Here is a 16,766-nt window from a genome sequence, read left to right as displayed (position 1 = left end):
TATTTATCTTTTTACTTAGTAGCAGTAAAGAAGAATGAAAGACAGGAGACAGCTGAACATCGAAGGATTAGAATCCTGTACTGAAAGATGAATGCAGCCTAACTGGTTTTAACAAACGGTGGTGTGAACAGTCTTGAATTAACTTGTACAAAACTAAGGTGGCGTTTAAACTGGCTATGTGTATAAGTATTATCATTTCCATTTTTTTAAACCTCTGTAGCTAAGTGTTCAGGTTCAGAGTCTGGTTTCCAACAGTGAGAATGATGACACCTGCTGTCCTCTCTGCAGCCCTGCTGCTGCTGCTGCTGCAGGAGGGCTGCTGCTGCTGCAGCTGCCCTGCTGGTGTTCCACCTTCAAGTAAGCCTCGGAAAACAATTTAATTCAAAAGTTTCTATCATTACTGAATACAAAAATACAAAAATGTCCCCAGTCCTAACCATTAAGACAAATTCTATTTTATTTATTTATTGTTATAGGATATTGTCTGTCCTTTCATTATTTTATTTTCTCTGCTTTGACTTCCATTTCCAGGCTCTGAAGAAAAAACTAAATTTACTGTTGTGGTGAGGAACTCAATAGAAAATTGTACCGATAAGATCTACAACACTTCAGTGCATTAAAGAGGGATCCTGCTTGGTGGACTGAGGGGACTGCAGGACTCCAAAACAGGCTTCATGTAAGATCTTAAAATCAACTGTTAGCATGAATCATCAAATCTAATGCAATAAATGACTTTCTCTTAACTACTGACTAATATTGCACAATCATGTTTTCTCAAACTGAGGAACATTGAGTCAAAATGACATCATGTTTGTCTTTTGCTGACCTTGAAAAACTAATCCACAGCTTTATATCACCACAGCTGGACTACAGTAACTACCTGTAATTTGGGATCAGTCAAGAACCATTTCACACCTTTAGATGTTAAAAAATGAAGACTTGAAGGTCTTATTGATTATAATTAGAGCCTCGTGTAGCACAGCTTCAGATCATCAGTTGGGGCTACTAGTTGTTGAAAAAAAGTCAGTGTCCACTTTTAAATGACGTCATAATCTATTTCAAAGGCATCTTATTGTGTTTTATTGGGTTTTGACATTTTTCTCTCTTTCTTTATCTCTATTTAACTTTATGGTTCTAATAAGGGCACCTTTTATCTTTTTTGTATTTCTATTTTGCTTCAGTTTATTTTACTTACTGCTTGCAATATTCTAGTAATAATTGTCCATATATGTCCTTCACCAAGTCCTCCTCTATTGTCCTTGCAGGTTCACTTACACAGAGGATTATAACTATGGCCCGTTCCTGCAGAGTGTGAACTGTTTGGCGGGAGATAATGAGACTAAAACCTACTGGCAGCTGCTGGTCAAGAAAACAGACAACCAAACTAAAGAACTTGATGTTGGTGAGACACTTTTTTCACTAAACAACCACTGTATCTTGTTCTTTGTCTTATTGTAAATCAATTTATAATCTTGTTTTATCTTGATCTTATCTGCAGGTATTGGATGTTACATTCCCGATCCAAAGGATCAAATCATCCTGAACTATAGGAAATATGAGGTGCAACAAAACATCATCAATCATCCTGAACTATAACAAAACTGTTGAAACTATCAATATTACTGACAAGGAAAGAGTTGACTTTACTGTGTCTGAATTTCAAGAAGATCATCTCTTGAGAATCTACCTTCACCTGGAATTTCCTGCTTTGTAATCAGATCATCTCAAAACTCACTTCCTCATGATGATTTCTTCTTAGTCTGAGGGATTACTCACTTGAATCAATGTCTCTTGCTTTAAAAACTAAAATAAAAACTTTTTTATAGCATCAAATATGTGTGAAGCAAAATGTTTAACAAAATTACTGTTTTCATTCTATTTTCTGGGAATATTAACAGTTTTTCCGACTGATCCAAATCATCATAAAATTGTGCTAATCAGTGTGAAATGACAAATCAAATGATACAAATGCTTCTATGTTTTTCATCAGACATTCAATTTTAGTTTGAGACAATTTCAAAGTCGTCTTTGCTTCTCCTAGAATCACCTTCACCTTACATACTGCAGAGAGAGAAAGCCTTGTCTTCACATTGGTTTATATAAATTTACACTTCTTCCAGTGGAGTTCTGAATGCTTCATAAGATAGATTTAAATCATCAACTATCACACATAGAGTAGTACAAACAGACACACAAAGGAACCATTTTGGTCTTTAGAGGAGTCCCTCCTGAGACTGTACATAGACACATCAACTGTTGTACAGAATGAGGAAGATTTAAAACTTGACATTGTGTCACATTTGCAAATACCTGCTTTTGCTCACCTTGGTTTATGAGCAGGAGGATGCTCTTCAACAAGGACAACATTTTTATGTAGATATTAAAGTGTCATCATAAAGCATAGAAGAGCTTCAGAAAGATAAAAGTACTGCATGGTGTCTGTGACTTAAAAAAAGAAGAATCTTCCCTAAAATGTGTATGAAGTGCTTAACTAAAAGTTTAAATATAACAATCAGTAACTTAAGTAAACCTGTTTGTCAGTGATCTTTGTAACTGCAAAGAAACCAGAGGTAAACAGTAGTTATCATGATGCAAGATCCTGACAGTATGTCAGACTTCCTCAGTCATTAACTGTGTCATGTGTTCACACCGGTAAAGTGACAAAGTTAGACATAGTGAAAAAAGTCTGCAGTAGTATGAAGACTAAATCCGCTTGATTTTTGTGTCCCACAATGCATTGCACAAAGTAAATGGATAAACTGCTCGCAGCTGTAAAGAGAATAAAATGATGGTAATGCAGCTCCAGAAATACACATTAACATGTTTTTATTAGTGAGGTTGAAGTGGCAGTGGCATTTCAAAATGACAGTTTGATTCTGTTGGAACGTATATTATAAAGTTTAAGATAAAGTACATCATTTCCTTGAATACTGTACTGCAAAAAGAGTGTACTTTGACAATTATTAAATAATTCATGCATATATTATGTGTGGAAACATTCAGTCCTTTAGCAAAGGTCGCCTCTTCCAAAGGATGCATCTTTAAAAGCAGAACCTTTGGATGATTGAGGATGAGGAGGGTTGTGTTCTCCACAATAATGCAGCTTTTTTCAACTGCATTTGGAGACACAGGACAGTCGTCTTGTTCTCCTGTTGCAGTATGAGTTCTTCAGTCTTGAAATACACAACATGAAATAAGAACACGTTCTTACTCCCAACTTGTCACATAACGAAGCTTGGTCTGGACCCCATGGCGTCACTTTTGAACGCACTGGGTACCCCTTTAGCGTCATTCTTCAACGCGCGGTATCACGGTAGTCACTGTTGAAAATAATTACATTTTATGGTGTGACAAGGCGGTGGTTAAAGTCTGGTTACGTTCAGGCACAAAAACCACTCGGTTAGGGTTAGGGAAAGATCATGGTTTGGGTTAAAATAGAAAATAAAATAAAACCGGCAAGATGGTCTCGAACCGCGCTGACTCTATGCTGATTTCCAACTTCTAACTTTCTGCCAACAACGTCACAAGCCACCCGCATCGAAAGTCTGTCAGTTTATGTAGATGTCAAGTGGAGTAACTCACATCACTTCAGAAATGTTGATATGATTTGTATTGTTGAAATGTTAATATGCTCCGTATTACAGGTGTTGAAATGTAGATATTCAACGTATCTGTGGTTTGCAGAAACATACAATGCCAACGTTTTGTTCTATAAAGACGTAATCGGTCTCATGGCGTCTCTTTCAGACGTTACGGGAGCTCAACAGAAGTCTATCGGACTACCCTGCACTTTAAAAAATGACGTTAAAGGGGTACCCGGTGCGTTAAAAAGTGACACCACGGGGTCCTGACCAAGCTTCGATATGTGACGAGTTGGGAGTGAGAACGGGCAAGATGCTGATGCTAATGGAACACTGCTACTGAATGTCTACTCTGTCCGTCCTTGTCTCTGTTTCTTTTTTCATTTAGTCTTTTAGCCCAACATGTGCAGGTGACTTTGCAACTGTGTAGCTTCATATTTTGTGTATTATTTTACATAACACTTAGCTTTATAACATTTACTCATTGTCTGCAAATATTTTAGCAGCATGTTCTGCAAACTGTTTCAAGCCAATTAGCTCTTACTGTTATCAGTTTGCTCCAGTGGCCTGAATAAACCCAACATATCACTCCAAACGCTTTTAGTGATAATTACCAGCTGAAACAGTGTGTTTCCATCATGAACAAGCTACAAAAAAATCTGCTGGAACTGAGTGACACCTACTGTACTGTAGGAGTACTGACTCTGTGGGTCCTTCCAGCAGTTTATCCAATTTATGGAAAACATCATTGTTTTTCTTTTAACCCCCCCTCCTCCCTTCTCTCTTCTACTTATTCTATTTTTTCTCTTCTCTTTCATTTGAGATCTCACAGTGCAGATGTCTGTGCTTGTAAAAATGGGAAAAAAAATTAAATATCGCTGTTCTACTGGGCAAATCCAGTTATAAAGTTAATAACAGTTATACACTCAAACAGACAAATGATTTATAGCAGCATGGTCCTGGTCTAGACTGTTAATAATGTTCATCTCAGGAAATCATTGTAAGAAATGGGTGTTCTGTGTTGGTAATCTAATCTCAGTCAGTCAGTTACAGCTGTTTTGTTGGAAGGCTCAGGGGTATGAAGGGAAAATGGAACTTTATTTCAAGAGACACTGTCCCCGTTTCTCTGACGGTCTGGATATTTGGCTGAACTGACCCTTCAAATACTGGTATTCAAGATTTCTGTTGCTGTTCTGATGACCAAATAAATCACTGTGTTTTTCTGTCAATTAGCCAATAAACCAACTCGGTCTCTTCAATCTGCATACAAATAACACAACATTACACTTTCAAATTGTGTGCAGTGCATAAGCCAAAGTCCAATTTTGCATGCAGGCAATACAAAAATCCTTCCCATCAACTTCTGTGGAGAGCTGATGTGTACCCAGTGTTACAAGTTGGCTCCTGCTTGCAACAAAAGAAGAAACACACAAATATCAACTAGGAGGTTTTTATTTAGCCAAACTATAAATTAACATAATCATCAAGCAAACATGGAAATCAGTTATATCAGTTGTGCCAGGAGTGTGTGGATAAGTGTATCATGTGATGTGTGTAAAGTAAGAATCAAAAAATAAGGCCTGGCAGCCATCTTAAATACAGGTAAGCCAGGCTGTACAGGTGTGCCACATCTCCTCTGACAACCCTGCCCTTCACTCCGTCTCCGAGCACCCTGGAACATAACCCAACATAACAGACACACAGACCAAAACAGAGGGTAACCCCAGGGTCGTCACACCAGTCTCACTTCAAAAATGTGTAATAGCTACACTGGCCTGTGTCCACGTCACGTGACTGTCAAGTTTCTTTCATCACTGCAAAAACAAACAAAATGGCTGCCATTCCTTTTATTCCCAGTGGAAAAGGCAATATTTTAAAATAGTTTTGGCATTAAAATGTGTTTTGATAAGATTTCAAGCGAGAAATGTGCATTTTATTTTCATAATCTTCATTCAGTGAATGTATATAATGTTTAGTTTGTCAGTTATTACAGATTTTTGCAGGCTTTCTATCGTTGCTATGGTGGTTGCTATGGATGCTGCTGTTGCTGAAACCAAGTTGCATGTTGTGTAGTTATCTGAGCTGTTATGTTATTTGTGTTGTTTTATGTAACTGTTTGATGTTGTTGATGTTCTTTCAATAAAAAACATAGATTTTAGAGCGGCCCAGGGATGATCTGAATTTAAAATCCAGAATTTGAAGCTTTGCGATTGGCTGACCGGAGAACCTGTCTGTGAGTATTTTCCTCACTGTACCTGTGTTAAGGTTTTCTCTTAATGATATTGTGAGGACACCTGACGAGAGTGGCTAGGAAAGTGTAAGGAGGCAGACTCAGACTTGTTGAATGAGTAAAAACTGATTTATTCAGTGTAGTGTGACATATGACATCAGGGTTAGACAGTCGATTCCAACACTGGCTCTGATCCCATGTTGATGTATGCTGGCCGCTGAATCTTCACCACTTAGTAAATTTCAGGATTATTTGGTCATTTACACGTGGGATATAACATCCAATTCCTGCAAACAAGATCCATGTAATTTATCTTAATTTGATCTACAATAAAATTACAAAAAAAAAAAACAGACATTCACGGTTGACTCACCAACATTAGGTCTGATGATTTTGCCATCTGGTGTCCTGACCTGCAGCTCCCAGTAGGTATGGTCTTTATCATTTCCAGCCACACCGTTCACACTCTCCAAGTATGCGCCATAGTTTGGGTCCTCTGTGTAAGTGAACCTGGAAGACCCAAGAGAAGAACAATAGATGTCCACTAAGTGAGAAAAATCATCAACAGACCAACACAAATGATACGGGTTTTATAGATAATTGGCAGACTTTTTGGTGAAGACTTGGTCTAATTAGGAGAGACGGCAGTCTCATATCTAGAAATATGGCTGAATTTATTAGTAGACAAAACCATGACAACCCAGAGTTTAGACCAGGAGGCAGAGCTGCAGTCCTACACGCTTCTCTGCGCTTCTATAAGAGCAGTTACCCACCCATTCAATTAAACAGAAGAGGAGTTATTCATAAAAATCTAATAAATTAAATTAACACCACCACTGCAATAGTACAACTAAATAGGAGAATTAAATGTGGACTCTTAAACATTAGATCTCTGTCATCTAAAGCTGTATTAATAAACAATCTGATCTCAGAATATCATATTGATTTGTTTTGTCTTACTGAAACCTGGCTGTGTCACAAAGAATATGTCAGCTTAAATGAGTCCACTCCCCCCAGTCATATTAACACTTACATTCCTCGAGACACCGGTTGAGGAGGTGGAGTTGCAGCCACCTTCAACTCAAGCCTATTAATCAACCCTAGACCTAAACTTGATTATAATCATTCGAAAGCCTTGTACTTAGTCTCTCACACCCAACCTGGAAAACTTTACAGCCAAATGTGTTTGTTACAGTGTACCGTACTCTGAATTTTTATCTGAATTCTCTGATTTTTTTATTAAACTTAGTCCTTAATACAGTAGGTGACGTCATGTAGACATTGATGATGATGGTCTTAGCACTGCATTTATCTCATTATTAGACTCAATTGGCTTCTCTCAGAGTGTAACCACACCCTCGACCTCGTTCTGACATATGGCCTTGAAATTGAACATTTAATAGTCTTTTCACAAAATCCTATTTTATCAGATCATTACTTAATAACTTTTGAATTCCTATTACTAGACTCCACGCCATTGGACAAAAATGTCTTCTCCAGATGTCTATCTGGTCAACCAACCAATGGTCAAGGCAGACGGCCGCCCACCTAGAGATGGGTTCTGCTCGAGGTTTATTCCCATTAAAGGGGAGTTTTTCCATGCTGCTGTCACCAAGTGCTGCTCGTGGGGGAATTGTTGGGTCTCTGTTGGCTTTCTGGGACACTTGATTAGAATGGAACCATCGTTAATGTGAACCCAAACACCTGTGCTATTCCTGCTAAGTCATAAAGTTAGTTTCATGTGTTTGTTGGAAACACAGTCTCTGGCTGATTTTTTTTATTCTTTCAAGCTGACTCATTTTGCTGAAAAAATATAAAAATAAAAAGTGTCTGCAGCTGCTTGTTCCAGGCAAAGAGTCAACATCATCACCAGTTAATGATCTATGCAGAGGAGATGGAAATCAAGAGACAGTATTGTTCTTAATTCTAGTATTATAAGTATTATATGGAAAAAATTCAATCAGACTCTTATATTCTCATATAACCTTGTTTAACTGCTTAACTCATATTTGCACAAGTAAGATAGAGGTTAGATTTATGCTTTATTGTTTGTATTTCCAAACCATATGTTTAGTTTTACACAAAGCTATTACAATGAGGAGTGTTTGCTGAGAGTCAGATAGCAAGTTTGGCTGGAATCGCTGGAGTGTAAAGTTCCCCAAATCCAATAAACCTGTAACACCACAAACTGGTGTTGTACAGAATGACACTGCTTCAACATAAAGAGAAATACAAATTTAGTTAATTTGTTATTTAGTTCTTCTAAATCTTCTTCTAAATGCAAAAAAACAGTACCAAAAAAAAAATTTTCAAACACTGTTTGTCCTTGTACACATTAAATTCTGTGAGTTAGAGGATTTGTCTTCAACATAAATGTCACCACTGTAAAAAAAGACAAAAACACTGTTGTTTTGAATCACTATTGTTCTCTACAGAACTAATCAGAAACTGCTAGGTGCCAGGTGACAGTTCATGTTGTGATCTTACTTAAAGTTTGCATTTGAGTCCATGAGGCTCTTCATGGCACCCAGTAGGATCCCTCTGTAAACCACATGAGTGCGGTAGATCACTGGAGGGGTGTTTAGTACGCTGTTCTCCACCACCACATCAATGGGAACCTGTTTAGTTTCTGAGTGATAGATGACCAAAAACAGCAGAGGAGATTTTTGATATTCAGTAACAATGAAAATCATTTGAATTTATGTTTTATGAATTAATCTGAAGTTTACCTAGAGTTAGAGTCCCAGGAAGCAGCAGCAGCAGGGCTGCAGGGAGCAGAGCAGACATCATCATCATGGCTGGAGGAAGGCAGCCTTATCTGACTGTGGCTGCTTTTATTCCAGTCATCACTGTTTACAGTCTGGAGTGGACTAAACTTTGTTGATCTTAGTTCCAACAAGCTGATAATGTTTTAGAGCCAGCTCAAATGTCACCTTCAGGTTATATAATGAAATATTGTGTGCACTGCCAAATTTTATAAATTGCACAATGCACGATGAAATGCAACATCAGCTTTCTCTTTTATCACTTCCCAAGCTGGTTGTTTTCAAGGTTAAACTTCATACTCAGTATGGTTATGTCAATATTGAATGTTTTTTTTCCCCAAAAAACTTTATTTGACCTTATGCTAAAAATTCAGTTTCCATGTAAGATTAGACAAAAAAAACAAAAAACAAAAAACAAACTCAAATTAATTATTGTAGCCTAAATAATTTGCATAATAAGACCAATTTAACAAAATAGACATAAGGTCAGTGGGATGGCATAAATAAAAGAAAACAAAAGAAAAACACAATATCTTGGTCAAGACGTAGCTTGACATATCAGCTATTATCCACAGCAAAATAATTCCTAAACTCATTTATAAACTAAGTTAAAAGCAGGTTTCTGGTTTTTACTTTTTTACATTAATGAAGATAATATTTACCCATAATGATGATAGTATTAATTGTGTCAGGTATTTCTTTAGAGAGACTATCTACATAACCTAGAACTTAGATTGACTCAAGGGTGGGATATTGTTAATTTTGAATCTTAGCCAATCAGCCTCAGAATATTGGATGTTGTTTGACATTAGAATCAGCTCTCCAGTCTGCAACAGCCTCTGGCCACTTTCAGCTCATAGTTTTGTTTTACTGTTCAAATATAGTTTTACTGGTTTAAATGGTTGAGTCCCTGCAGCTCTCACCAACCAACCATATCAGACTTTCTTGCCAGCATACAAGCTCACATAAACCAAGAGTACGCTACCTGCCCAGCAGCTGGCAGACCAAACCAGAGGTCAAACAGCAGTGAATATGAGACATAATGCTCATATCATTTCCATGCCTATAAAATGTTATTCATACAGCAACATATGATTGGGCCCAGAAATACAACAAACATACAATCTAATCTTGCTATAATAGCTGTTGTATCTAGTAAACACTGTGAAAATGAAGATTTTGTCAAGATTACAAAAATATTAATGATCTCTTAATACAGCATGTATGTTGCTGGCACAACATGCATTGTTCCCATCAGATAATAACTTTTTCCAAAAAGAGGTAATTGTTAGTGAGTGTGCTTTTTCCAGCAGAGGTCTCTGTAAACCTTCATCCCTGTATTATTTGGAAACCCAGAATACAACTGCAATACTGTACTATATAATAATAATCCTGTATTTTAATGTAATTGTAGTGGTTGATGTGTTGCTCTCTATGTTCTGCTCTGATAATTACAGTTCACACTGACAGCAGCACACTGACCAACAGATTAGCAAAGTGTTATAATAATTGATGATTCTGTTAAAACATCAGAATACAGAGAAAATTTGGATTTTGCTGGGGAGATTTTTTTGATTAAATAAACAACCTTAACTTTAGTTGTTATAAGCTTTATTATGAATGTCCCTTAAACAATTACTCAGCTCAGAAGAATCAACTGCGACAGGGACTAAGGACCATTGCTTCAATACTTAAATTTACTTGAACCCTGTGATCATTGTTTACATACTTGAGTTGACTTAACTATTGTGACCTTCATTAAATGATGGATGTCATTTGGAAATATTTGATAGAACCTTCTTTGAAGCCTTTACTGTAATACACGCACTAAAGCTGTTTTATATGATGCCAAATCATTAAATCTGGGTTTTATGTACTCACGAAATATAAACAGTTTCTTTGTTATCTTCACTATAATATTGAACAGACTCCAAGTTAGAACAGGTAAACATTTCTTCATGAGCCAAAAACACTATTATGTATTACTTTAAAAGGGCATGAGATAACAAATATGTTTTACTTAATACGAACATTATGTTAAAAGCCATTCACACGGACCCGTGACACAAAGAAAAAACTGTCCATGCCAGTGTTATGATGAGGTCAAAGTAGTTAAGCCAAAATTTAAATAAGATGATGGAAAAGGTGTCAGCAATTCAGGTTAAGAAATGCCTTGGTTCATCAACATTACACCACAACATGTACATTTGTTCACATCCAACCAGTAATACACATCTCTGATTCCACAAACTGACTATTGTCAAAGGGCAAAATTTTTTTCAGCTGTGTAAAACTACATGTCCTGCATATGGAAGATGAAATCTAACACAAAATTAGTTAAATTGCGTCAAAATTTAATAATTTATCGCCATTTTCATTCAGTCATATGTGAGACTGAAAATCCCTGAGCGTTGTGCAGACTATTTGATATGAGTTACATAATTTCCATTTCCATTTCCCTGAAACATTTGGCCTGATAGATAATTTACAGAGTTATTGAATAATTAATCTACAATCAGAATATAAATAAATGCAGATGCAAATAATTAATGAATAAAATAAACGCATTTTGCCAGTAGAAATGGGAGTGGGACTGATCTGTACCAACACATTCTCATTCCAACTCGTCACATCTGGACACTTAGTCAGGACCCCTTGGCCTTACGTTTTAACACACTGGGTGCCCTTTTTCAATCTGCAGTATTACAGCAGTTTGTGTATCTTCTGTACCTGCACAAACTGTTACAAATCACTGTTAAAAAACAATGATGTGTGACAACACATTGGTTAAGGTCTGGTTAGGTTTAGGCACAAATACCACTTGGTTGGGTTTAGGGAAAGATCATGGTTTGGGTTCAAATGATCTCTTAATGTACTGTGGGTTAGGTTAGGGTTAGGGTTAGGGTTAAGGTCAGTTACTTCCTTAAGGTTAGGCAACCTTCATCATCATGGCAATAGTAAACACTTGTTACAGTTTAAAAACAAACTGTCCCAACTCACGGTTGGAAACGTGACATTTGCGGTTGAAAACGGGAAGCAAACAGCAGTCCCCAGCAGCTATGTCCACTTTTTGCTACTTTTATCCAATATCTATATGGTGTCCATTTCAGACATTGTGGGAGTTCTGCTTTAGAAGTCTACCAAACTGCGTCCTTCCTTTTTCCAACCCAATTTAGATGAAACCATGCCCACTACCATATGAGCTACCATATACCCCAAAATGCACTGCATCTCACTGCGCAATGTATTTGCACAGCACAGCTCTTAGGTGATTTATCACTGGCTCTAATGTCTCCATAGCATTTTCCTTTTGGAAGAGGAAGAGACTAGATGCCCTGCATCCCCAGAATGCCTTGTGGTCCAATGAAGGCCGAGCACCTGTTGGGATGGGAGGGATGCTGAACATGACATAACAGCAAATCTGATGACAGGTAAAAGAGAGTTTGTTTAGATTTGGTTTTAAAATGCATCTTGGGTGATTGGATCACAAGTGGACAGTGCTAAATACAAGTGTAAATGACCACCAATATGCCACTTGCCAAGGTGGTCTGAGATACATTTGACTACATTCCTAGGATACTGGGCTTCTTAAGCGGCAGTCAAACCACAAACAACATTCACTTGTCCCCGTGAAATAGATGGGGCCTGAAGCATGCATGTGAACAGCTGTAGCTGGTGAGCTAACCACTAACACACTAGCTGGCCTGGCCGTGCTTGCTCTAGTCAGTCATAATAGCTCTCGGAGCTTCTCTTTACTGTTCTGTTTACTTCCACTTAGCATTTTGTTCATTGCACACTATTTAGTCCAATGAAAAGTTAATGAAGAGGGAAAATGAAGCTCTCCAAGCTAACAAGCTTGCTAACAGTCAGGTAGTAAACTCTTTAAATCATTAACTCAGTCGCCAACAGGACATTAACTTGACACAGTTTATTCAAAAGAAATATTTGTAGCATGAACTTCTGTCTCAAAACCATCTGCAGATAGCTCGTTTGTGAAATACTTTCCGCATTGACAAGGGAGGTTAAGTAGCGTTATAATTATTCCCACTGCTTTTCTTGGCAAGACACACCCTGTGTAGCATTCAAGCGCTATGATTGGCCAGGTGTCCATGCTTGTGCCGCCAGCCTGCTATTTCCTAACTGTATGTTCAGTGGGTGTTGAGTAATGAGAACCGTTAATTCTAAAGTACTATGAGTTAACAGTTTGAGTCAAGCATATAAGCTCTATTATGTGTAGCTTGGAAAATAGTGATATGGGGCACTGAATTTGATGAATTTACTGTTTATCAGATCACAAATATGACAAGAATTAGCACAACACACTGACTCTCTCTCACTCGCTCTCTTCTTCACTGTCTCCTCCTGCTGGCAATAAATTAATGGAAAGCAGCTGTCAGTTGTTTTAGGTGGCTGTCTGATAGCTCAGGCATCCCGTTTTGCCCTTTTTTTCCTTCCCTGTCAGGAACTGCTGCTGCTGCACCGAGAAGCCGCACTGCTGGTCACAGTGCACCATAGAATGGATAGACATGTTGCTGAGGTCCACTGTCTGAAATGCAGTTTCAGGGAGTTCTGGAGGTTTCGCCTCAGCTCCCAGTACTATCCTGCATTTCAGACGGTGGACCTCGGCAACATGTCTATCTGTCCTTCAGTGCACTGTGACTGGCAGTGCGGCTTCTCAGTGCAGCAGCAGTAGTTCTGGGATACGAGATCTGACAAGGAAGAAAGAAAAATTCAGTGCCTTGTTTTGCTATTTCCCAAGCTTCACATAATACAACCTCTATGTTTAACTCAAACTGTTAACTCATAGTCCTTCAGAGTTAACGTTTCCCATTACTCAACACCAGACACCCACTGAACATACAGCTAGGAAATAGCAGGCTAGTGGCGCAAGCATGGATGCCTGGCCAATCATAGCGCTTGAATGCTTCGCAGGGCGTGTCTTGCCAAGAAAAGCAGTGGGATCCATAATAATAATATAATAACAAGCTAATAACAGCTTCCTCCATTTTGGATTCTCTGGTTCTGCATATTCTGCATATATGATTATTCACAATGATGAAAAATGATAAAATGCAAAACAAAACTAGGGGAAAAATACAAATTCACTAAGTGACGACTGTTCAGACTCAGTACTACCTACTACTGCAGTGTACCGTACCAGAAGAAAGCAACTGCTGTATGTGACGTAATATGACGCGTTGTTGAAAAAAAAGCCTGTTTTAAGGGCGCTGCTCAAAATATGCTTATTTTTCTGTCTGAATTTCATACATTAACCTTACACAGAATTTTCATGATACAAAGACTGTAAATCCACTAAAATGAAATCAACCTGCAAGTTTCACTTTAAAGTGCTGTAAAGATAGCTTGCTGTTGCTCCAAAATTCACGGGTCAAAGTTCACTAAATTGAAATCTATGTGGAAAATTTACACAGATTAATTTTGCCTCATCAAGCAGATCCTCTGATCGCAGCCATTCCTTTGGAATTAATGGAATTTGTCACAAAATTATGCTGTTTTAAATCCTGGCGTTACAATGCCTTGATCCTCACCCCATGGCTGGCAATTTATGATCTGAATATTTATGAATATAACACTCAAACAGCTATTGTCCCTGTCTGGTGCTTGACTATCAAGTCTGGTTAGAACAAGATGGGTTGTGGTTTCTTTTCTCTATTGTTGCAGCTGAATTGGAGACAGATCAAACACAATCAGAATCTTTCTTTGGGTAAAAACTGAATAGTTTTCGGATATTGATATAATGACTCTTGAAAATGTAAAAACCCTACACCCAAAATATTAACTGAAATCATGATAATGTAGTATTCAAATGTCAAAGAGTATGTTGGCTTCTCTTGATGATACTGATGCTCAAAACACTGTAAGAGTGCCAAAATTAGAAACTGCACTGCAAACAGGACACCTCTTCAAGTCTGATTTGGTGCCATGTATGACAGAGAATGTGAATTACAAGGTTCCTATCCTGTTTGTGACAGCAGCCAGGCGTCAAACCCTTGAACCTGAGGGAAAAGTTACAGACAAATTAGCTCTTTGTTCCCTGCTGGGCTGGGTCATCTCTACTACAATACTGGTACATATTGGTAAATTTCCATCACAGACTAAGAGCCCATATTTTAGAAAAATCACCACCACTAAAGGGGTTAGGATACTGTTTTCACTGGCTGTTGCACTGGGGAAACTTTGAGTGGTGTGATGTGGAGTAGAGTGAGAACTTTCAAAATGTAGCTGTATCCAGTGGGGCTGCAACTAAGGCTTATTGTCATTATCTGATATTAATCTATCGATCATTTTCTTGATTAATTGATTTGTTTTTTGGTTTCTAAAACGTCAGTCGACCACTGTTTCCCAAAGCCCAAAATACAACCTAAGATGTCTTACTTTGTTCCAACAGTCCACAACCCAAAGAACAGAAAAAAGAAACTAAAACCAGAGAATTTGGGCATTTTTTCTTAAAAAATGACTGGGTTATCAAAACAGTTGGTGATTTTTTGTCGATCGACTAATCAATTAATTGACTAATTGTTGCAGCTCTAGTATATAGTGTCATTGGGATTCCTTCATCTGTCGCCTAAACCCAATATTGAGAGTGACCCTTACACTGTATGACCATTAGAAGCACTTAAGTGTGTAACCAACACATTTTATGTGCACAGAACCAGAATATACCCAACAGTTCAGTTGGGCATATTCCAGGTTTTACTATAGTCGAGGAGGAACTGTGCCTCAAAAGGTTTGAAGTAACACAAACAAAGGCTCTGCCTCACTCACACCATGAATTTAGGGCTATTACTGAACATATACAGTAGTATGCAGCAAGAACATAACTTAAGGTGGGCGTGATGTTCTTTCCCTTTGACCTAACTGCCACCTTAGTGGAATACTGAGATTCAGTGTGAGAACATACTGTAATTACAGGACCATACAGTGTTGGCATTAGTATTTTTACTTTCTTAAGCAAGAGTTGGGCCAAATATATAAAATTATGTGATATGTGTGTTTTATTATTACCCATAATGCAGATTAAAGAATGTGCTGACTTGAAAAAAAACCCAACTCAAATACACTCATCTTCATCTCAGGATGGCTGACATTCATGTTTAAAATTGAGTTTTGGTATAGAAATACTTGTGTCATCTGGTTTTAATACCTTTTATTTTACCCACACGGTTAATGTGACCGATTTTCAAATCATCCAAAGACTGTATTTGTTCAATGGATTAATTATCAAGCCACTTCCAGACTGTAGAACAGTTTACTCCTCACTGACAGGTCTTCCCTATGCAGCATCACTTTTAATCCTGCCTTAAGACACACTGTTCAGCCATTACACACCTTGGCCAGTATTTGTTGTTTTTATACGTGGCCTATAAATAAATCGACTGGGAGTATATTTCCTTAGTTTAGGACAGAGTCAAGCCCTGACATTATCTTGCCATATCAAGCGAGGGGATAATAGTGCATGTTACAGACAGTATTTATGACAAGCCTCCTCTCCCCAGTGTGTAACAATGTAACCTTTCACCAGATTTTGACACCCTGACTTTTTTACTGACTACAGGTTTTGAGAATGTCCATTTGCAAACAAGCCTTTTCTCTTTCTCTTTTTCTTCCTGTTTAAATCCCCATTCATAGCAGACATCACTCTGGGTGTGAAGCAACTAGTCATCCCTGTTTGACACCAGGTGTGTTCACTGCAGAATTCCTCCCCTCTGGCAAGTTAGAGGGACAGTCACAGATGAATGAGAGACAAGAGGAAGGGGAGGGAGGAGAGCGACAGAGAGAATAGCATCTATCTGTACATTGTATGGGGTTATGTATTTTTCAAGTCTGAACTTGTCAGACTCATATTTAGCGGTGGATTCAGTCTCTCAGATATGCGGCCCTTGTTGACGGGTTGTGGCTTGTTGCCATATTTGTCACATCTAAAGACTTTGAGGAATTTGAGAGTGTCTCCAACTTCCACAGGATGTGTCGGGGCTCCCTACACACATACACACACGGAAGAGGGATAACTACTATATCTCTACTGTAAACTGACACTCATGTTCTACGGGAATACGTGGTATTGTGTTTAAAAATAATTTCAATTAATATGAAAGTATTATTTTTTATTGTTGAACCATTTAGGATCTATAAAACCCGATAGGGTACAGTTTAATTTCAGTTTGATGG

General features: G+C 37.9%; 1 long non-coding RNA gene across 1 annotated transcript; it reads left to right on the top strand.

The window, feature by feature from the left end:
• The first annotated feature begins 226 nt into the window (after positions 1–226).
• LOC137186693 (uncharacterized) lies at positions 227–1,833 on the top strand. The gene is made up of 4 exons (XR_010929073.1): positions 227–357; positions 532–676; positions 1,266–1,402; positions 1,499–1,833. It is a non-coding gene; the product is annotated as an uncharacterized lncRNA (long non-coding RNA).
• The last annotated feature ends 14,933 nt before the right edge of the window (positions 1,834–16,766 follow it).

Source organism: Thunnus thynnus, chromosome 7, assembly GCF_963924715.1.
Source record: "Thunnus thynnus chromosome 7, fThuThy2.1, whole genome shotgun sequence".
Lineage (NCBI taxonomy): Eukaryota > Metazoa > Chordata > Actinopteri > Scombriformes > Scombridae > Thunnus > Thunnus thynnus.
This window is presented reverse-complemented; position numbering and strand designations above follow the sequence as displayed.